Source organism: Psammomys obesus, unplaced genomic scaffold (genome assembly GCF_907164565.1).
Source record: "Psammomys obesus unplaced genomic scaffold, mPsaObe1.curated_primary_1811, whole genome shotgun sequence".
Taxonomy (NCBI): Eukaryota; Metazoa; Chordata; class Mammalia; order Rodentia; family Muridae; genus Psammomys; species Psammomys obesus.
The window spans coordinates 11,951,683-11,971,443 of NW_026590062.1; the positions used below are offsets into that span (position 1 = coordinate 11,951,683).

The 19,761-nt window shown below is 42.6% G+C and overlaps 1 protein-coding gene and 1 pseudogene across 1 annotated transcript in view; one reads left to right on the forward strand and one right to left on the reverse strand.

Annotated features, from left to right (window-relative positions):
* Mlxip (MLX interacting protein) overlaps positions 1–19,761 on the forward strand; it is a 63,631-nt gene that overhangs the window by 18,920 nt on the left and 24,950 nt on the right. The gene's annotated exons all lie outside the window — the stretch shown is intronic.
* On the reverse strand, positions 14,431–14,660 carry LOC129675830 (NADH dehydrogenase [ubiquinone] 1 alpha subcomplex subunit 1-like; annotated as a pseudogene).

Sequence of the window (19,761 nt, forward strand, 5' to 3'; positions counted from 1 at the left end):
TATCTATCTATCTATCTATCTATCTATCTATCTATCTATCTATCTATTGGTGAGGCAGGGTCTTAACATTGTAGCTCATACTGGTATGAAACTCACTGTGTATCCCAGGCCTGTCTTAAACTTGGGGCAATCCTCCTGCCTTAGCCTCCTCACTGTTGAGACTATGGTGTGAGCTACCAACTCAACCATTGTAATTTTTGAACATTAAGATACCATTTTAGGGCTGGAGAGATGGCTCAGCGGTTAAGGGCACTGGCTGTTCTTCCAAAGGACCTGAGTTCAATTCCCAGCAACCACATGGTAGCTTTCAGTCATCTGTAATAGAATCTGATTCTTTCTTCTGCTGTGCATGAAAACAGTGTTCATATACATAAAGTAAATAAATCTTAAAAAAAGAAAAGATAACATTTTAAGTTTAAGAGATGGGTCAGTGGGTAAATATTCTTGCTGCCAAGGCTGAATTTGATTCCTGGGATCTACATGGTGGGAGAACTGACTTTCCAGGGTGGTCCTTCAACCTCTGTATACATACTGTGACTTATATGAGAGCGTGTATGCATGTGGCAAACAAAGTAAAGAGATGCAAATTTAAAAGCCCACCTTTGGGCTGGAGAGATGGCTCAGTGGTTAAGAGCACTGTCTGTTCTTCCAAAGGATCCAGGTTTAGTTCCCAGCACCCACATGGCAGCTCACAACTGTCTGTAACTCCAGTTCCAAGTGTGTGGCACCCTCACACCAATGCACATAAAATAATAATAAAAAAGCCCACCTTTTTCTTTTAAACTGTATTTTTATTTTACTGTAGAAAATTAGAAACTATGGATATAGATAAAAGAAAAGCTAAAAATTGGAATACTCAGGGATAACTTCATAGCTCCCCAGTGTTTATCCGTCTACACCTTGTTTTTAAATTGTTTTTGGCATGCTGAGTGTACTTTTTTTCTCTCTTCTTAGCAGATTATGAATACCTCTCCAAGTCCCCAAATGGTCATCAGCAATGTTTTCAGTGGCTCAATAGGATTTCATTGTGGGATGTGTTATTATTTATTTAATCTTTGTGTTGATCCTTGAGAATATTTTCATGGTAATTTTTTGTAGTGCCCTAGGGCCCCTGGTGTTTTGGTCTGGTTTGGTTTTTTGGAGAAAACGTATCTTGTAGCCCAGACTGGCCTTGAGCTCACTATGTAGCCAGGATGGCCTTGATCCTCCTGCCCCTATGTCCTTAGTGCTGGAATTATAGACATTTGCCACCACTCTCAGCTAGGTTTTGTTCCGTTCATCCCTGTTCGAGTTAGCGCCATTCTCCAACATGTCTCTCTATAGCCCCTCCTTCCTGGTAAAAAATCTTTGCCCTGAGAACATTTTTGGTCATACTCTGTATCACCACATTAGGCACTGCCACCTTGTCACCCACCCCACCCTCATTTGGGCAGGTGTGTGTGGGGGAAGGGTGGTTTCAGTTGCACAGCTGAACAGTGGCCTCTTCTGCGCCCTAAGTTGCTTTTTGAAAGTTTATATTTTCATGTATGTCCTTGTGTTGGCAGAGGGCCTGGGGACAGTGGCTGGTCAGCAGTTGTCAAGTAGCAGCCTTCATGTCCCTCCCTATTGTGCTCTGAAGGCTGACAGACCCCAGAGGCAGTGGTAGTCTTTGGCCATGAATGCTGTCTTGGCCTTTTATTGTTCTAGAGGCAGGGAAGAAGGGTAGGGGCTGGATGACGATGCAGTTGCAGCTCACCCGTGTGACTGGTTTGCTGTAGATACTTGTTCTGGAGAGTTCCAGGCTGCACTCTGCCTGATTCAGGGAAGGAAGAGCCGACTGAACTCTGAAACACAATTTAACATTTTGTCAGGTGGAATCCTGAGATGCTGACTGGTCTCCAGCTTTGGCAGCCATCCTTACAGCTGCTTAAGAAGTTTCCGTAGTATTGACTCCTACCAAGAGTGCCGGGCAGAAAGCCTATTGAGCAGACTTTGGTTTTTCCTGTATTGAGGTAGGGATCCAGGGGAAAGGCTCAGAACCCAGGTGTCCATGTCCTGTTGTTCTTGTCCTGACTGACTTCTTGCTGAGGGCTCAGTGAATGCTCTCTTATCATGGCCCTTGTTCACTAGACAAGTTTTTGTTACCCTTTACTTTTGGGTGTGAGTGTTGTTTGTTGGTGATGCTAGGGGTCAGGCAGCTTCACAGATGCTAGGAGCACAATCTACTGCTGAGCTCTATCCCCAGGGCCCACTGTTGAGATTCATGTTTTTTTTTTTTTTTTTTTTTTCCAATGAAAAGCTCTAACAAAGATCAGTGGTATACACTTGTAATCCCACCACTCTGGAGGCAGAGGCAGGTGGATATCTGTGAGTTCAAGGCCAGCCTGGTCTTCACAGAAAGCTCCAGGCCATCCAGGACTACATAGTGAGACCCAGTCTCAAGAAAAAGGAAAGAAAGAAAAAGGGGAGGTTGGGACAGCAGCCCTGATAGAAAGCTGTGCAACAGGAAAACCTGCCTTCGCAAAAGCAAAGAACACACTTATAAGTCAGGTGTGTATTGTCCTTGATGTTGTCCTTGCACAGTACCTGAGAGCAGATAAGCAGGTGAAGCTTACCTGTGCCATTCACAATCTCCTCAGCTAGCAGAGATCTGTGGATTGCAGTGGAGCAGGTGTGGCCCTATGTGTGGCCCCTGTGTCTCCCTAGATAAGTCTGTTTGCTTAGCGCTGTTGTTGTGCCAGCTGCTGGCTCCTTAGTGCTCTGGGTGTATGTGAAGTACAAGAGATGGCAATCTTATTGGCAAAGTGGGGACACACTGAGCAGAACAGGGTGTGGTGTGAGAAATTCTGTAGTCTGCTTCCTCCTCCTCCCCCCCCCCCCCCCCCCCCCCGAGGGAACGTCCTTCTGTTTTGTCTCAACAAATTCCAAGGCGAGCTTTAGGGTCTTATAGCCTTCTTTATGGTTGCTCAAGTTGGAGCAGCCACCCCAACTTGAGAGCACACATCAAGGTCTTGAGTGTGCTTCCCTCTCAAGAGCCTGTAATGTAGGTGGCAGCACTGTGGAGACCATAATTCTTCAGTCCTTTGCTTCTTCTTGGCTAGGATCATGGAGAATTTATCAGCAAATCAGATTTAAATGTGTCCTGGGAGCCTGAGAAAGGCTTCTGAGGGAGGAGATAGTGCTTAACAGCTGATTGTGTGGTTATGTGTCATCTCCAAAGGGCAGTTAGAGGCCGCCTCTTGTGAGTTGGCTAATGTTGGTTTATGTGCATAATTTGTTTTCCTCTTTTTTAGCATGATGTCTCAAAGTCACTGGGACAAGAGGATAGAAATTAGGAGGGGAGGGAGGGTTTTCAACCAGCTCTTGTTGGCTGTTGCAATCTCCTGACAAAGCCACCATTGTTTTGAATCAGTTGCTAGTTGGTTTAGTTTGAATCGCTCTGGTGTCCTGAAACTGGCTTCTTTTTTTCTACCTCTCCTGCTGCTCCTCTGGGGACAGGCCTGGAGGAGGACCACCAGTGTCATGGGAAGAGCAGTTTCCCTTGCCATCCTAGAGCAGACTGCTGTGGCTGCTCCCCATGCTCATCCCATGCCCGTCCTACCCCTTGGCTGGGCTGACGCCAGTGTTCTCTCTTGATAGTGCCCTTGAAGCATTGAATTTCCAGGAATCATGCTGCCTGATGATGGCCTTGGCCTTACTTGGCACTGGCCTGCTTCATGCAAGGACCACCTGCTCTGCTACGGCTGTTTGCTCGCTGTTGCCACTGCTACGACTGACCTCCCAACCAGCTTTTTGGCCTAATGCCTGTCCCTATCTTGTGTACATGTTTCAAGCTACGGAGGCAATCAGCAGAAGCCAGGAATTCCTCTGGCTGAACTCCCGAAATGAGCCTCAGAGTCTCATTTGGTTTCTGAGCTAACTTCAGAGTGCTTTTTCTCACCTCCACCCCTCAGTTCAGTTTCATATCTCAGATCTAACTCCAGACATTTGGGAACTCCCAGCCCCAAAGCAGGAGAACATCAAGAACTGTGCTGGGTGGAGGTGGCCATCTAGGACAGTATTGGTAGTAACCAGGTTAAGATGTTCTTGGTGTATTAGAATTAGTAGCTCTTCAAGTGTGGTATGGTTACACACTGACTTCTGAACTGCCAAGAAGGAGAAAGTGCATTATGGGAAAAATTGTATTTAACTAAGACTTTTGTCTCAGACAACCAAGTTAAAAGTGTTTTGTTCCCCAAAGCTCCGATGGTGGAATAGAGCACACGACAGCAGAGCTTGGTGGCAGAAGGGATGTAGAATGACCTTTTCCACAGGCCTCACTGTTACTCAGAAAGAGTTTTATTTTTAAATTATCTTCATAGTTTGATTTAAGGGACATAGAAAAATCTTAAAAATAGTTTACAAATACTGAACCGAGGTGTGTTGGCACATGCCTGTAGGTCCAAGCTGGTGGGCTGTCCAGGCAGGAGAGTTTGAGGCCATTGCCATACCTCACCTCCATCTTAGAAAACAGAGGGGGGTGGTGCAGCACTCTGGAGCAGAGGCAGGTCAATATCCAAGTTCAAGGCCAGGCTGATCTCTAGAGCGAGTCCAAGACAGCCAGGGCTACACAGAGAAACCCTGTCTCTAAAAACCAAAACAAACCCTAAAGACTGTGAAGCCAGTTTCAGGTTCTGTTGTTTATTTCTTAAATAAAATTATCCCTTTTTGTTTTTCATTTTTTGAGATAGAACCTCACTGTGTAATCCAGGCTACCTTCAAACTCTGATTCTTTGTATTGATAATTGGAAATAGCTGGGCAGTGGTGGTGCACACCTTTAATCCCAGCACTCTGAAGGCAGAGGCAAGTGGATTTCTGTGAGTTCGAAGCCAGCCTCGTTTACAGAGTGATTTCCAGAACAGCCAAGGCTATACAGAGAAGCCCTGTGTTGAAAAACAAACAAACAAACAAACCAAAATCAAAACAAACAAAAAAACAAAACAAAAAACTCCCACAGAAATATTATAAGAATATGTTCTCGTTTTAATTTCACGTGTGGGATATGGGCTGCTTCAGACCATCTGGAGCAGCTGACTGTGATTTGCTTCGTGCTCTCACAACGGTATGGCTTTGCCAGCTGCAGATAGTTTGTGCAATTGTGTGATGTTTGGAATTCTGAGAACTTTTCAGAGGAAATAAAAATACTAGGACCCTAAGAATTGGGTTTGTGGCGTTGGTTGTTCATAGGGGTTGGTTTCAGTTTGTTAGTAATCAAGCTCAAAGAAGAAACAAGAAGAAAAATTAGATTTCAGGATCTCTATCTTTTCCCCCTCTCTCCTACCTTCTCTCTAATCTAGTGATAAGGGCTGAAATCAGGGGGATAAAGGGTGGGAAAAGGAAGAACTACAGAGTAGCAAATCCAGCTACAGTCCTTTTGCTTCCATCTTCCAAAATTTGGAATTTCAGGCATAGGCATTTAACTTCATGTTTAACTTTTTTTTTTTTTAAATCTTATTTTTTTGAGACAGGGTCTCATGGTGTATCAGTGGCTGACGTGGAGCTCACTATTTAGACTGTTCTGGTCTCAAATTCACAGAGCTCCTCCTGCCTCTGCCACTATTCCTGGTTAACTTTATTTATTTTTTGAGACAGGGTTTCATGTATTCCAGTTAGATCTTGAACTTACTATGAGGCTGAAGATGATCTTGAATTTATGATATTCCTCTATCTGCCTTCCAAGTGCTGGGATTATAGGTGTGTCCCACCATGCCCGGGGGACAAACCTGGAACTCTGTGCATGCTAGGCAAGCATGCCACTAGTTGAGCTACACTCGAACCCACAACCAACCATTTCTAATGGAACTCTCATGCATAAAATCTTCACTGCTTTCTTCAACACATTGAGTGCAATATAACTTAATTTTGAGAACTGATTTGTTATTATTGTATGTACTAGTGCATGCCACTAGTGTGTGTGTGTGTGTGTGTGTGTGTGTGTGTGTGTGTGTGTGTGTGTACAAGCACTTCATTGGCTGCACCATTTCAGCAGTCTCACAAGTTACCCTCTTTAAAATAATAAAAATGTTGTGGTTCTGAGGATAGAGCCAGCATCTCAACTGTGTTAGGCAGGCCCTCTTAACTCTTAACCACTGGCTACACCCTTAGCACATGTGTTTTGTTTTTTTGAGACAGGGTGTAATGTAGTGAGAGGTTTTGTTTTGTTTTGAGGTAGGGTTTCTCTGAGTAGCCCTGGAACTCAGTGGACCAGGCTAGCCTCAAGTTCACAGAGAGCTGCCTGCCTCTGCCTCCACATGCTACTCCACTGCTGCTACTCTGTTGCTGAGGATCATCCTGATTTTTCTACTTACCAGCTGCTGAGATTATAGGTGTTTTTCTGGTAAAACTGAGTATTTCAGAAACCTGTTTCTGAATATTGTTTGCTGAATTATTCTTTTTCTTGTCTGTGAGTGGGAATTCTGTTTTATATGTCCATGCTTGTGTGTATGCACCCATGTGTGGAAGCCTGATCTTGATACTGGGTGTCTCTCATTTGTTCTACTCATTTTTTTAAATTTAAAATTAATTGTTATATGTGCGTATTTCTGTTAGTTTAATGGTAGTGGGCTAATAATGTTTATTGTTAACCTTATAATTATCATGGTGGTATTATCTAACCTGCTATCATATTCAGTAAGGACACAGACACCTGTTGTAGTTTAGAATAGTCTTATATCACCTGAGACAAGGCAGATATTAACCCTCTAAACTACCTTTACCTCCTAGCCTCATCCCAGGCTACCTCCCATCCATAGTTCCGTAAACACTTATTCTTCATTTGGTTGGCTTCCTCTATCTATGCCTGCCACGTGCTTCTTTCCAGGCTCACCCATGTCGGCTCTCTGCTTCCTCCCTCTCCTCCCTGTTTCTCCTACCCATGATCCTCTCCTTGCCCCAAAGCCACATCTATCCCATTCCCCCTGCCCAGGTGTATCGGCTTTTTACTGTTCAAACAGGATAAGTTTTTAGGCAAGGTTACAAACTTCATTTTGAAGTATGCGAGTGTCTGCTTGTCTGGGCAACAACCAGATCTTGGGGGCCAATGATTAGTGTCAGAATACATAGCACCAGACCAACCCCCAACATGTGTGCATGTGATTTTGTGTGTATGAATACCGATACACATGCTAGCGTGCACATGTGCAAGTGAGAAGGCGGCTGGCGGGAGTTTGTTCTTGCCTTCAGCCATGGGTTTCAAGGGTCAGACTCAGGTTGCCAAGCTTGTATGCTAAGTGTTTTTCTCTGTTGAGCTGTCTCTCAGACCTTCTTGAGATGAGCTCTCTTTTGAACCAGGAGGTCACTTGTTGAGATAGCCTGGCTAGCTAGTGAGTCAGCTTGTCTCTGCTTCCTCAGAGCTGGGGTTTTAGGCATTTACCATAACGATGGCTTTTTTACGTGGGTATTGGGGATCCCAGCTTAAGTGTTCGTGTATGTATGGCAAGTACTTCATAATGGAGCCACCTCCCCAGTCCCCTGTTAGAGTCACTTCTAATGATTTTTCACTCTTAAGGTGTTTGTGCTTCTCTGTTCAGTGATCCCAGACTCTTCAGGAGCTGGGGGCATCCACTCTACCCCGAGTCACCTGGGGTGACTGGCTCTTCCAAGCTGGTGTTGGCTCCACTGCAGTGAGTTCACAGCTTATTCTCTTTGTGTCTACAGTCATCCGTATTCCATTGGTTTTTCACAACTTGTTAAATTGAATGTAAAATAGGGATAATTAACTTAGTGAGGGCTTAGAAACTAATCAAGTTCACAGACCTTGAATCTATCTTGAATTGCTGTGACTTACTGTACATAGAGTTGTGAGATAATGCCTCTTTTTCTGGAATTATTCAAAGTTGCTGCTACCCAGTCATATCAGCCAAAGTATTGGCCTGATAGTATCTATGTGATAGAGATGATCACACTCACACCCACACACACACACACACACACACACACATGAAAGGGCAACAGCATTGAAGACACAAAATATTCAAGTGCATTTCCTGAAATGAAAATTTCCAGAATTAAATACTTTTATGGAGGCTTTTTTTCCACTGCACCATGTCTTAACTTGGGTTCTATCACTGTGAAGACGTACCATGGCCACTGCAACTCTTATAAAGGAAGACATTGGGGCTGGCTTATAGTTTCAGATGTTTAGTCCGTTAGCATCATGGAAGCATCCAGGCAGACATTGTACTGGAGAAAGAGTTGAGAGTTTTACATCTTTTTCCACAGGCAGTAGGAGACTGTGTGTGACACTGGACATAGCTTGAGCATAGGAGACCTTAAAGCTCCCCCCGCCCCCCCGTAGCACACTTCCACCCACAAGGCCACACCTCCTAATAGTACCCCTCCCTATGGGACAAGCATTCAAACACATGATTCTGTGGGAGCCATACCTGTTCAAACCACTACAGAACACATTGCCCAGAAACACATAGAGATTTCCAAATACTGTAAAAGTTCTCTGAAATGCATCTTTCACTGTTTAATTCATTCTTAGGCCGTTTTCAGTTTTATTTGAAGAACATGTTTTAAAATGTTGATAAATTCCCAGATATGTTTTGTTTTTTCTATCTGTCCTTTCTTCCTTCCTTTTTTTATGAGTGTGTGTGTGTGTTTGTTTGTTTCTTTTTGGCAAAGAAACCTTTGCCACACCTAAGATCTCTAAATTTTTTCTTCCCCTGTTGTCTTTAAGGTTGTTTTTGGTGCTGGGATTTGACCTAGAGTCCTGTGAAAGCCATGGAAATGATGGATCACTGAGCTACATTTCTACATCCTAGAAGTTTTATACTTTTTAGTCCTTACTACTAAGGACTATGATCCATTTTGAGTTATATTATGAGGCAAGAGTTAGGATTCACTTTAAATAGTGTTTTGAGCATCCTTGTTTATATTTTCTTTCTCTTCGTATACTTTTAAAAATTTATTTTTCCTCTTTTTCTCATTCTTATTTATTTGTTTGTTTATTTTTGAGGCAGGTCTCACTCTAGAGACTAGACTAGCCTGGAACTTAAAGAGATCTATCACCTGCCTCTGCCCCTCCAGTGTTGCAATTAAAGGTATGTGCTATCACTCCTTGCTCCTTTTCTTTTATAGGGGGCTTGGTGGTGAGACTGAGAGAATTTCATGTAGACAAGGCTGGCTTAGAACTCAGTTTATAACTGAGAATGCTCTTGAATTCCTGGTATTCCTTCCTCAGTAGGATTACAGGTAAATGCTACCATGCCCAGCTAGGGGAGTCTTTTGTTATTATTCTTTTTTTTAAGTTTTGTTTTTATTTTTTTATGTGTATTAGTGTGAAGGTGTCAGATCCCTTGGAATTAGGGTTACAGACAGTTATGAACTGCCATGTGGGTGCTGGGAATTGAACCCGGGTCCTTGGGAAGAACAGACAGTGCTCTTAACCACTGAGCCATCTCTCCAGCCCCCTTGTTATTATTCTTTACTTCTGAAGATGTATTGGTCTGAAAGAGATGTATCTGAAATCCATGGGCTGGTGCACTACCTTCTGGAAAAAAACAGGTAGGTCCTCTGTGTTCTCCTTCCACCCCACTCAGCTTTTTAGCTGTCTAGACCAAGTGGTGCTGGATGAGGAACCTCACAGACAACTGCCTCTCTGACATTTTCTTGCCAGAAAAGCAAGGATAATGCTGGTGCTGAGGGTACAATGATAAGAAACCCTCACTTTCAGGTCCTGTTAAAGAGCTGTAAAGCTTTGTCACCCTAGTGCTTTTCTTCTTTGGTGTGTGAATTCTTTTATTTTGTTTTGTTTTGTTTTCCTAGACAGGGTTTCCCTTTGTAGCCTTGACTTGTTTTGTAGACCAGGCTGGCCTTGAACTCACAGAGATCTGACTGCCTCTGTTTCCCTCTGCTGGGATTAAAGGTGTGGGCCACCTTGTCAGGGCTGTGTGAATTTCTAATAAACAAGAGAGACGCCCTGTGGTCATTCCTTTTCTGCCTTGGCCACAGTAGCACAAATGCATTTCTTTTAATTGTGTCCTAACAGCTCTGGAGGGCACGAGAAGTGTCACCTGTTCTGAAACCCTGATGTGTCCCAGATAGAACATCCAGTGTGCTCTAACCATTGACATCTGTAAATCCTGGCTCTAACAATCTCAAAGAAAGTGAAATCCAGAAAGATTAACTGTCTGCTCATACCCTAAGCTACAGTGGGGACACTGATGACCCTCTTCCCCTCTATCCTCTGGCCACAAATGACATGGTGATGGATTCTGAAATGTCTTTTAATTAGAAAAGCTGCCTCTTGATCGTGGTTGGAAGGTACTCTGTTTTCATGAGTGAAGGCTGTCCTGGCTGGTTCTGCTGATGGATGAGGTGGGTTTCAGGACATGAGGTAGGCTTAGTGGACTACATCAGGCCCCTGCCAGGTCAGTGAACTCGGAGTTGTCAGGTAAGCTCTTCTGTAGGCTGAGGACGAGCTGCTGGCCTGTACACCACACAGAGCTGCAGAAGTTTCTCTGCAGTAAAACCCCACTTAAAGTGAGGCATGGTGGTTCATGCCTGTGTTCTTAGCATCTGAGAAGCAGGAGGAGGAGGATCACTGTAAGTTTGATGCCATTCTGGTCTTTACACTGTAAATTTCAGCAAATTTCAGTGTAGTCACATCTACATAGTGAGACCCTGTCTCAAAGCAAACAGGTAGGGAGATGGCTTTGTTGGTTAAGTACTTTTTGGGCAAGCATGAGAATGTGAGTTCAGACCCCCAGCACTCTCCTAAAAATCCAGGCGTAGCTGCATGCAACTGTAGTCCCAGCACTGGGAAGGCAGAGACAGGAAGGCCCCTGAATTCTGTGGCCAGCCACAGAAACTAAATTGGTGAACTCCAGGTTCAGTGAGACACCATCTCAAAAAATAAAGTTTTTTTCTTATTTGTTTGCATTAGCTATTAAGATGGAAAATAGCTATCATGGCAATAATATTTAAAGAGCTCATGTTATAATTGGGATATGATGATAAATTGGACCTTAGCTTATCTCCTACTGCCATTTGGAATTTTGTTGAAAAGGAAGGAGTTTAGGATGACAGCCAATTCTCAGAAGCATATGGAAGGAAGTCATCTGTAGCATGCTATAGAGGACTGATTTGGGGAGAACAGTGTGGGTGGGTGATGTTTTAAGACAGTTGCATATAGCCCAGGATGGCTTTGAACTCCTCATCCTCTTGCCTCTACCTCCTAAGAGTTAGGATTACAGGTTTGTGCCACTATGCCTAGCTAGTAAAGACAGGCTTTATTGGAATTTTGGATTTTATAAGGAAGGCAGTATAAGGGTGGATGATTGTTTTGCTGAATTGCTCTCCTTAAAGATAGTAAAAAAAAGCCGTGGTTAACCTTTTGAATTGACAGCAAAGAATGTGTCATATACCCATAAGATACTTTTTTTGTTGTTGTTGTTCAGTGTTAACTGGTGTAACCTACCCAACCACCCCTTCTATGGGCACCTCTTGTTTGTGAGGGTTTTGTTGTTGTTGTAACAATCTTGCTGTGTAGTTTGGGCTGGCCTGGAACTTTCTAAGTAGCTCAGAATGGCTTTGAACTTGTGGCAGTCTGTGCTTCTGCTTTCTGAGTACTGAGATTACAGGGTGTGCCACTGTGCTTGGCTCATTTGTGTTCCTTACATCCAGCATCTCTCTGTGGAGTATACACCTTCAGATTATTAAGGCTGGAGGCAAATTGAATTCTTTCTTGTCTAAAAAGAGAAAAGCCATTAGAAGACTATTTATAGGTCTTGGCTACCTAAGGAGTGTTACTTTATCCTTGAGACTGATCAGTCAGCTTCAGATTTCCCTGACTGCTAAGTAGGTTATGGAGCTGGCAGACAGAGCCTCTGAAATGACTAATGATGATGACGATATGTTAGTTTCATAGGAGCTCAGAAATATTTTATATTAGTCAGACTCCTCTAGAGGAACAGAACTTATAGAATGAATAATATTAGAATGGCTTAGGGGCTGTGGTCCAGCTAGCCCAACAATGGCTTTCTACCAGTGGAAAGTCCAAGAATCCAGTAATGGTTCAGTCCACAAGGCTGGAGGTCTCATTTAAGTCTTCAGTATATGCCAGACTCCTGAAGAAGTAAGCTCTAATGCCAGTGAAGGAATGGATTTACTGGCAAGAGCAAGCAGGCAAAGAGAGCTAGCTTTCTTTTTCTGTGTCCTTTATATAGGCTGCCAGCAGAAGGTGTGGCCAAGATAAAAGTGGATCTTCTCACCTCAAAAGATCCAGATTAAAAGTAGGGGGGTGGACCTTCACAGGTGTATCCAACTGCTTGGGTTTTAGTAAATTCCAGATGTAGTCACATTGACAACAAAGAATAGCCATCATAGTTTCCAAGCATGGCCTCTGTTTTTTTTTTTTTTTTTTCTCCTTTGTTCCTGGACTCATTGCCTCTGTGAGCCATGTCACTGGCATTGGGTGGAAGTTTTCATTCTTACCTAACATCTTAACTTTTCCCACAGTGATGAATTCTCTCATGGTACTGAACACATAGAACCAGTTCACTTGTACGTGTGGTTCAGCCTTACTGTGCCCAGGAGGGTGCTATCATCTGTGTGGGGCAGTATTGAACACAATAAAATGGGGACAGTACTCCAATTTGGCCACCAGGTGATTTGATTTTTGTTTTGTTGGTTTCACTCACTGACATTTTGTTTTTATATTTTAAAGTATTATGAAAGTAATTATGATTAGAAATGTGATAATGTGTAATCATAAAAAATTTAGAAAACCAAGCATATCTCTATATGACATAGAAATAGAAACAAAATTGTCTAGTAAACAGAAAGGACTAATGAGAATGGAGAGGATAAGAAAGGGGAGGATAGGGTTGTGGGAGGAACATGCTTAAATCATATGCGGATGTGAAAATATCCTTATGACGCTCAGTACTGTGTACAATGAGTATAACCCAATGAAAGCCAAATAAATTCAGATCCTTCCTCCTCTCTTTCCTACACACATGCTAAGCAGGTTGTGTACCACTAAACCATGTTGGTAGTTTCTCTCTCCCTCTTTGTTAATTTTGAATTCTCAAGTTGGCTGGAACTCTGGCATTCAGACAATCCTGTCTCAGCCTTTCCAGTTGCTGAGATCACCTCTGATACCACAAAGCCCAGCAAGAATTTTCTTTTTCTTAAAAAAATATAACTACGTGTATAGATAGGTATATGTGTGAATATATGTTTGTGTGTATGTGTGCATTTGGAGTCCAGAGCTTGCTATCATGTTGCTTCCTAGAGTGGCTGGCCAGTAGGCTCCACACACCCAGTGCTTAAGTTATGTCTGTGCCAGCATGTCCTACTTTTTATGTGAGGGGTGGGGATCTGAACACAGGTCCTCGTGTTTGTACAGTAGGCACTTTGTAGGCTGAACAGTCTCCTAGTCCCTGCAGGGTGAGCTTTCTCTTAAGACTTGACAGTGTGAACCACATGTTTAAATAGAAAATAAATAGTCAAGAATTCTATATGCAATGTTATCTGAGTCACAGTGTTAACAGTAGGAGACTGGACACACTTGGTGATAAAAGCCTGAGGTGGCGTCTTAGTCAGTGCTATATTGCTGTGAAGAGATACCGTGACCAAAGCTACTCTTTGTTTGTTTTGTTGTTGTTTTTTGGTTTCTCAGGGCAGTGTTTCTCTGTGTAACCCTGCCTGTCCTGGAACTGACTAGGCTGTCCTCAGACTCAGAGATCCACCTGCCTCTGCCTCCTAAGTTCTGGGATTAAAGGTGTGTACCACCTGACCCCACAAGATTATTATTATTTTATTTGTTTTTTAAAATCTATTGTTTATTTTTATTTGTCTGCATCAGTTTATGTGCATCAGGTATATGCAGGTGCCTGCAGAGGCCAGCAGATGGTATCAGATTCCCAGGAACTGGAGTTAACAGATGGTTGTAAGCTACCTGATGTGGTGCAGGGAATTGAACTCAGTCCTCTAAAAGAGCAGTACAGGCTTTTTTCCACTAAGCCATCTCTCCAGTCTCTCAAGGCAACTCTTATAAAAGAAAGCATTTAATTGGGGCTTGTTAGTTCCTTATTGGCATGGTAGGAAGCCTGGCAGCATACAGCCAGACATACTGCTGGAGAGGTAGCTGAGAGTTCTATGTCTGGATCTGCAGGCAGCAGGAAGATGGGGGGGGGGGCAGAGAGAGAGAGAACCATTGGGCTTAGCTTGGGCTTTTGAAACAAGGCCACATCTACTCCAACAAGGCTGTGGCTCCTAATCCTTCTAAATAGTGACACTTTCTAATGACAAAGATGAACCAGAGGCTCATTTTTATTTTTTAATTTTTATTAAGCATCACATAATGTGCACATAGTATATAATATGCTACATAGCCTTCTAGCAGGAACAGATGACCAAAGCTGAGAACTATTTTTCTCATCAGCTGGGAAAATGCTTCCTTAGTCAATGTTCTCCAGGACCCTGGACACATGGTAGCGATTGACTCTGGAGACATTTCTGTCTTGTTCCATCAAATACCACTGGTACCAAAGTCAGGCAACTCTTTTTTTTTTTTTTTCTTGCCCCCATTGGTGTACTTGTGGATGTACTCAGTGGAAACCCCAGGGATGATCAAGCACACCCCCATGACGGCAAGGCCAGGAAGAATCTCACCACATTTCCGCACCATTACTCATACTCCAGACGGTCACCAGCTCCTCCAGGTCATTCTTATTTAAACCACCACAGGTGGTGTCCATGGAAGGGTTTCATGTTTATGGAAGGGTAACTGAGACAATCAGATAGCCACTTGCAGTTATTTTGTGAGTGCTATAAAGATCCATGTTGAAGATGGACATGTGGTGCACACCCATATTCTCAGGCACTCAGAAAACTAAAGCGGTAGAACAGCGCAAGTCCAAGCCAGCCTAGGCTACTGAGGGAGACACTGTCATACACAACAGAAAAAAAAAATAGCCACGTTGAGTTTCCCTTTTTTTTTCTTTTCTTTTCTTTTTTTTTTTTTTTTAAATACATGAGGTTCTTTTTATTGTAAATTACAAGCTGCAGCTTGGGCCCACAACAACCACCACCTAATCGGTGAGAGCTGAGCGCCCCCTTTTTTCCATTAATTAGAATTAATGTCAAAATTGAAATCATTAAAAACATATTCTGCAGGGCATGATGGTTCACATCTGTAGTCCCAGTACTCTAGAGGCAGAGGCAGGAGGGTCTCTGTGAGTTTCAGGCCAGCTTACTCTCTACATAGTCAGTTCCAGGCCAGCCAAGGCCTCATAGTGAGACCCTGACTCAAACAAAACAGCAAGAAAACAACCCATAATGTTCAATTATCATAAGCAATTGAGCACTTCCGGAAGTGGGCCCAGGTAAGTATGTGGGAAGGTGGTGTGTATGAGGAGGGAGTATTGGATTAAGAGGGGAACCTTGAATAACTTACTAAGTTGCTATCGCTGATTGAAGCGTGATGTCTCTGTAAGTCCTCCCACCAACTAAATTTCACATGTATCCAAGAGATAAGGTATGAAAACAGTAAAAGTAAACCACTCATACCTAATGCATATAATCCCAGCACTTGGAAGGAAGATCCAGAGTTTAGGGTCATCTTCAGTTTGAGGCTAGTTTGAGTTACATGAGACCCTCTCTCAAAACAAAACAAAACAAACAACAACAACAACAAAAAAAAACAAAGCAAAACAAAACAAAACAGATAACCAAAAAAAGAATGTACTAAAAAGTAGGAAAAGTTTTTAAGTGTGTGTGTTTTAGCTGCATCTCTGGCACATTTCTAGGAATCATTAAACTTTAGAGATAAACTTTAGGTATAAATACTGGAATATTTATCACAGCATTGCTGATAGTAGCAAAATTTGTTCTATGGGAAAGTTGTTAAATAGACTGATAAATATGTAGATAGGAACAGTCTATAATCAGTAAAAGACTTTATTGGTATAAATAACATACAAGTGAAAATTGGGTTATAAAACAAATGTATGAATGAGCATTATAGTTTTCATCAGGACTGCTGAGATTGAGGCCAGTTTGGGCTACCTAATGTGTTTCACACCAGCCAGGGCTACATAGGGAGACCCTGTCTCAAAAAGCCAAACTAACTAAAAAGCCAAAACTAACAAACCATACACACACTTAAAAACAAAAACAAAGCATTACTTCATATGTTTAACATGTTTATTTGCATATTATATCTTTATCTGAATGTATGTTACCCAATAAAAATGCATTATGAGTCAACAGTTTATAAGGCTGTCTTGAATAATGCCTAATCTGCATTGTGGAATTTGTAAAACTAGAAGGACCCAGAGAATATTTAGTATTGCAATTTGTTACTGGGGAAAGGATTCAGATTATTATCAGACAGTTGGGAAGCTGTGGCAGGAATTCCAGGCTAGTCCTAATCAGTAGTAACGACTGTCCAAAGCATAGTAGAACCCAGAGTCATCCAAGAACAGTTTTTCCTGGGGACTGCATCACTGACCTTTTACCTCCAGCCTTCCAGTGGTGTCTAATACTTTCAGTTATATGTTCCTCTGGAGTTCGGAATTGTCTGATCGTCCTTGCCCCAAAGCCTCCATGGAGAGTCACTTAGTTTGTCCTGTGGCTATAACCTTAGGCAAACACAACAGTCATACCAACCAGAACATTCCAAGAGCCTGGAATTCACTATCCAGAAGCCCAACTTTCTTTACTTCCCAATTTTTTTTTCCCCCTGAGTCTCCATCTTGCTATGTACCTTTAGGTTATCCTAGAACTCACTGTGTAGCCCAGGCTGTAGATGATCCTCTTGCCTCAACCTCAAGTACATTACAGCTCTTTCACCATACCTGACTCCTTTCTAAAATTTGAACAATGTTATGGTAAAATTGCTGAGTTTTGCTTGTGTTTTTTACAACACTCACTGTTGTTTGATATTTCATTTGATATTTCATTTGATGTGGGTATACACAAAATTGAAAAGATTTTTTTAAAAGATGGTCAGTGACCAGTTATGGTGGTGCATATTTTTAATCCCAGCACTTGGAAGGCAGAGGTAGGTGGATGTCTGTGAATTCCAGGCCAGCCTGGTCTACAGAGCAAGTTCCAGGACAGCCAGATCTACATACAGAGAAATGCTGTCTGGGAAGAGAGAGAGAGAGAGATATTAAGCTAGCCAGTGGTGGTGCACACCTTTAATTCTCCCGCTTAGGAGGCAGAGGCAGGCAAATCTCTAAGTTTGAAGCCAGTGTGGTCTCCAAAGTGAGTTCCAGGATGGCCAGGGCTACAAAGAGAAACCCTGTCTCAAACAAACAAACAAACAAACAAAGTAGTAAAAAGAGATAAAAGTGAAAACTAATCTCTGAGCCAGGAAGTTGCCTCAGTGGATGAAAGTGCTTGTTGCACGAGCCAAGTAACCTCAGATTGATTCCTGGAACCCATATAACTGTGTAAGGAGAGAACTGAGTCTACAAGGTCCCTGACCTCCAGGAGAATGCCATGGCAAGCATACACGTACCTACCCACAGACACCATGTGAACACACAATAATTAAATTTTATTAAAAAGAACAAAAAGCTGGGCAGTGGTGGCACGTACCTTTAGTCCCAGCACTTGGGAAGGCAGAAGCAGGTGGATATCGTGGGTTTGAGGCCAGCCTGGTCTACAGAGCTGCTTCCAGGACAGAAAACTGTCTTAAGGAAAATAAACAAACAAATAGATAGAAGGGTATAAAGATGACATTATAACAAACAAATGACAGATGAGTAGTGAGGGAAGCAATAAAATAAATGGTGAGGACCAGTAGCTCTAACTATACAAATATGTAGCCTTTTAAGACTGTTGAAAACAGAAGACAATCAGAAACCCAGGGATATCTCTCTCTCTCTCTCTCTCTCTCTCTCTCTCTCTCTCTCTCTGTGTGTGTGTGTGTGTGTGTGTGTGTATGTGTGTGTTTGTATGTGTTTCAGTGGGACAGATTTTCCTACTTTGTGCATGAGGACTTGGGTTAAATTACCAGCTCAGAAGAAAATTGGAAGAAAAAAAAAGCTAGGAGGAACATTTGTAGAAACTTCACAAATGGTAATTATTACTATAATTTTACAAATAGAAAAAAAGACTTATCATCTCAGTGGATGTATAGCTCTAGTATGTAAGGTGACTCACATACACACACATGCACAATAAACAAACAAATAAATAAATGCTTATTAAAAACAAACATGTTACTCCATCCTCCCCACAAAAAAAGACAGAGAGCCTGAAAAGGCTGTTTGTAAATGAAAGACATACAGAGCCAGCTACGCAAGGTAGGTTTTAAATTTTTTTAATCACATTTGTTTATTATGTATATGGGGCTAGGTATGTGTGCCTTTGTGCCATGATAAAAGTAGAGTCAGAGGGCAACTTTCAGGGTTCAGTTCTCTTCCACTATGTGATCCCAAAGTTGAAACTCAGGTACTTAGTGGTAGCAGATGCCTTCACCTGCTGATCCAGCTTTTGAAAAGCATAAAGGTGAGAATTTTTTATTTTGTGTTTTGTGGGTTTTTTTATTGTTTTGTTTTCGGTTTTGAGCCAAGTTCTTGCTGTGTACCTGGCTGGCTGGCTGTTTGTTATATGTGTCCTATTCTGGCCTCGAACTCATGGTAATCTTCCTGCTTGAACTTTCTGAGTGCTTGGTTTACAGGAACTCATGTCCCACCCAGCCTTACAGAGATTGTATTAATTATTAAATTCTTTAACAAATGATTCAAATTAAGTGAGTCCATCTACCCTCAACCCTACCTCACCCCAAAAGTCTGGTTCTGCCCCTGTTCCAGAGGAATTAGGGACCTAAGGCTCTAGGTCCAAATTTAATCTTCTGGCACACAACCCTGCCCTTCCTTACTAGTAACTGAACCTAGAGTTTTGTGCATGCTGAAACATGCTCTGTCACTCAGCAACACCTCCAGCAAGAACATCTGACTATGGCTTCAAGTGATGCTGAGCTCTGAGTCCAGTTAGGGCCAGAATGTAATACTTTAAAGCCCAGACAGGAACAGCTCTTGCTCTGTGCCAGGCCCTGATCCCCACAGCTGCTTGGGATCCACCCAGATTTCCTGCTCAGTGGATGCCTTTGCCATTTTTGTATTGTTTTTTGTTTGTTTGATTTTTTGAGACAGGGTTTCTCTGTGTAGCCCTGGCTATCCTGGGACTCCCTTTGTAGGCCAGGCTGGCCTCAAATTCACTGAGATCCATTTGCCTCTGCGTCCCAAATATGTGAGCCACCACTGCTTGCAGCACACTGCCATTTTGTACTAGGCGGCAGGCAGCTCCTGTGATTTGTTCAGAAAGCGACCACTCTGCTTTCCAGTCATATGCTCTACCGCTGGCTACATTCTCTACTCGTCAAGCCGCTCTCTGTCTGCATTTGCTTAGAATGCTATGAGTTTGGGAGAGTCTGTCTCCACGTGGATGGCAAGACCACAGGTCAGTAAGATGGCAGGACGAAGGGATAGAAGTGAGACCATACCATTAGCAAGACAAACTTTGTCTAGTTTTTACTCAGGTTCCTGTACTTTTTATGTTTGTGGAAATGTTAATTTCCTGCTCTTTTTACCCAAGGACAAATATAAATCCTCACAGATATATCAGCGCAGGTGAGCTTGTCTTCATCTATGTGTTTCAGCACAGCTGTGTACTTTGAAGTTGGACAGGTCTGGAATAGGGACCTTATGCCCATGTTCCTGAACCCTGCTGTCTCAGTCCTCAAAGCCAACTTCTCCACAGCACTTTCACTTCAG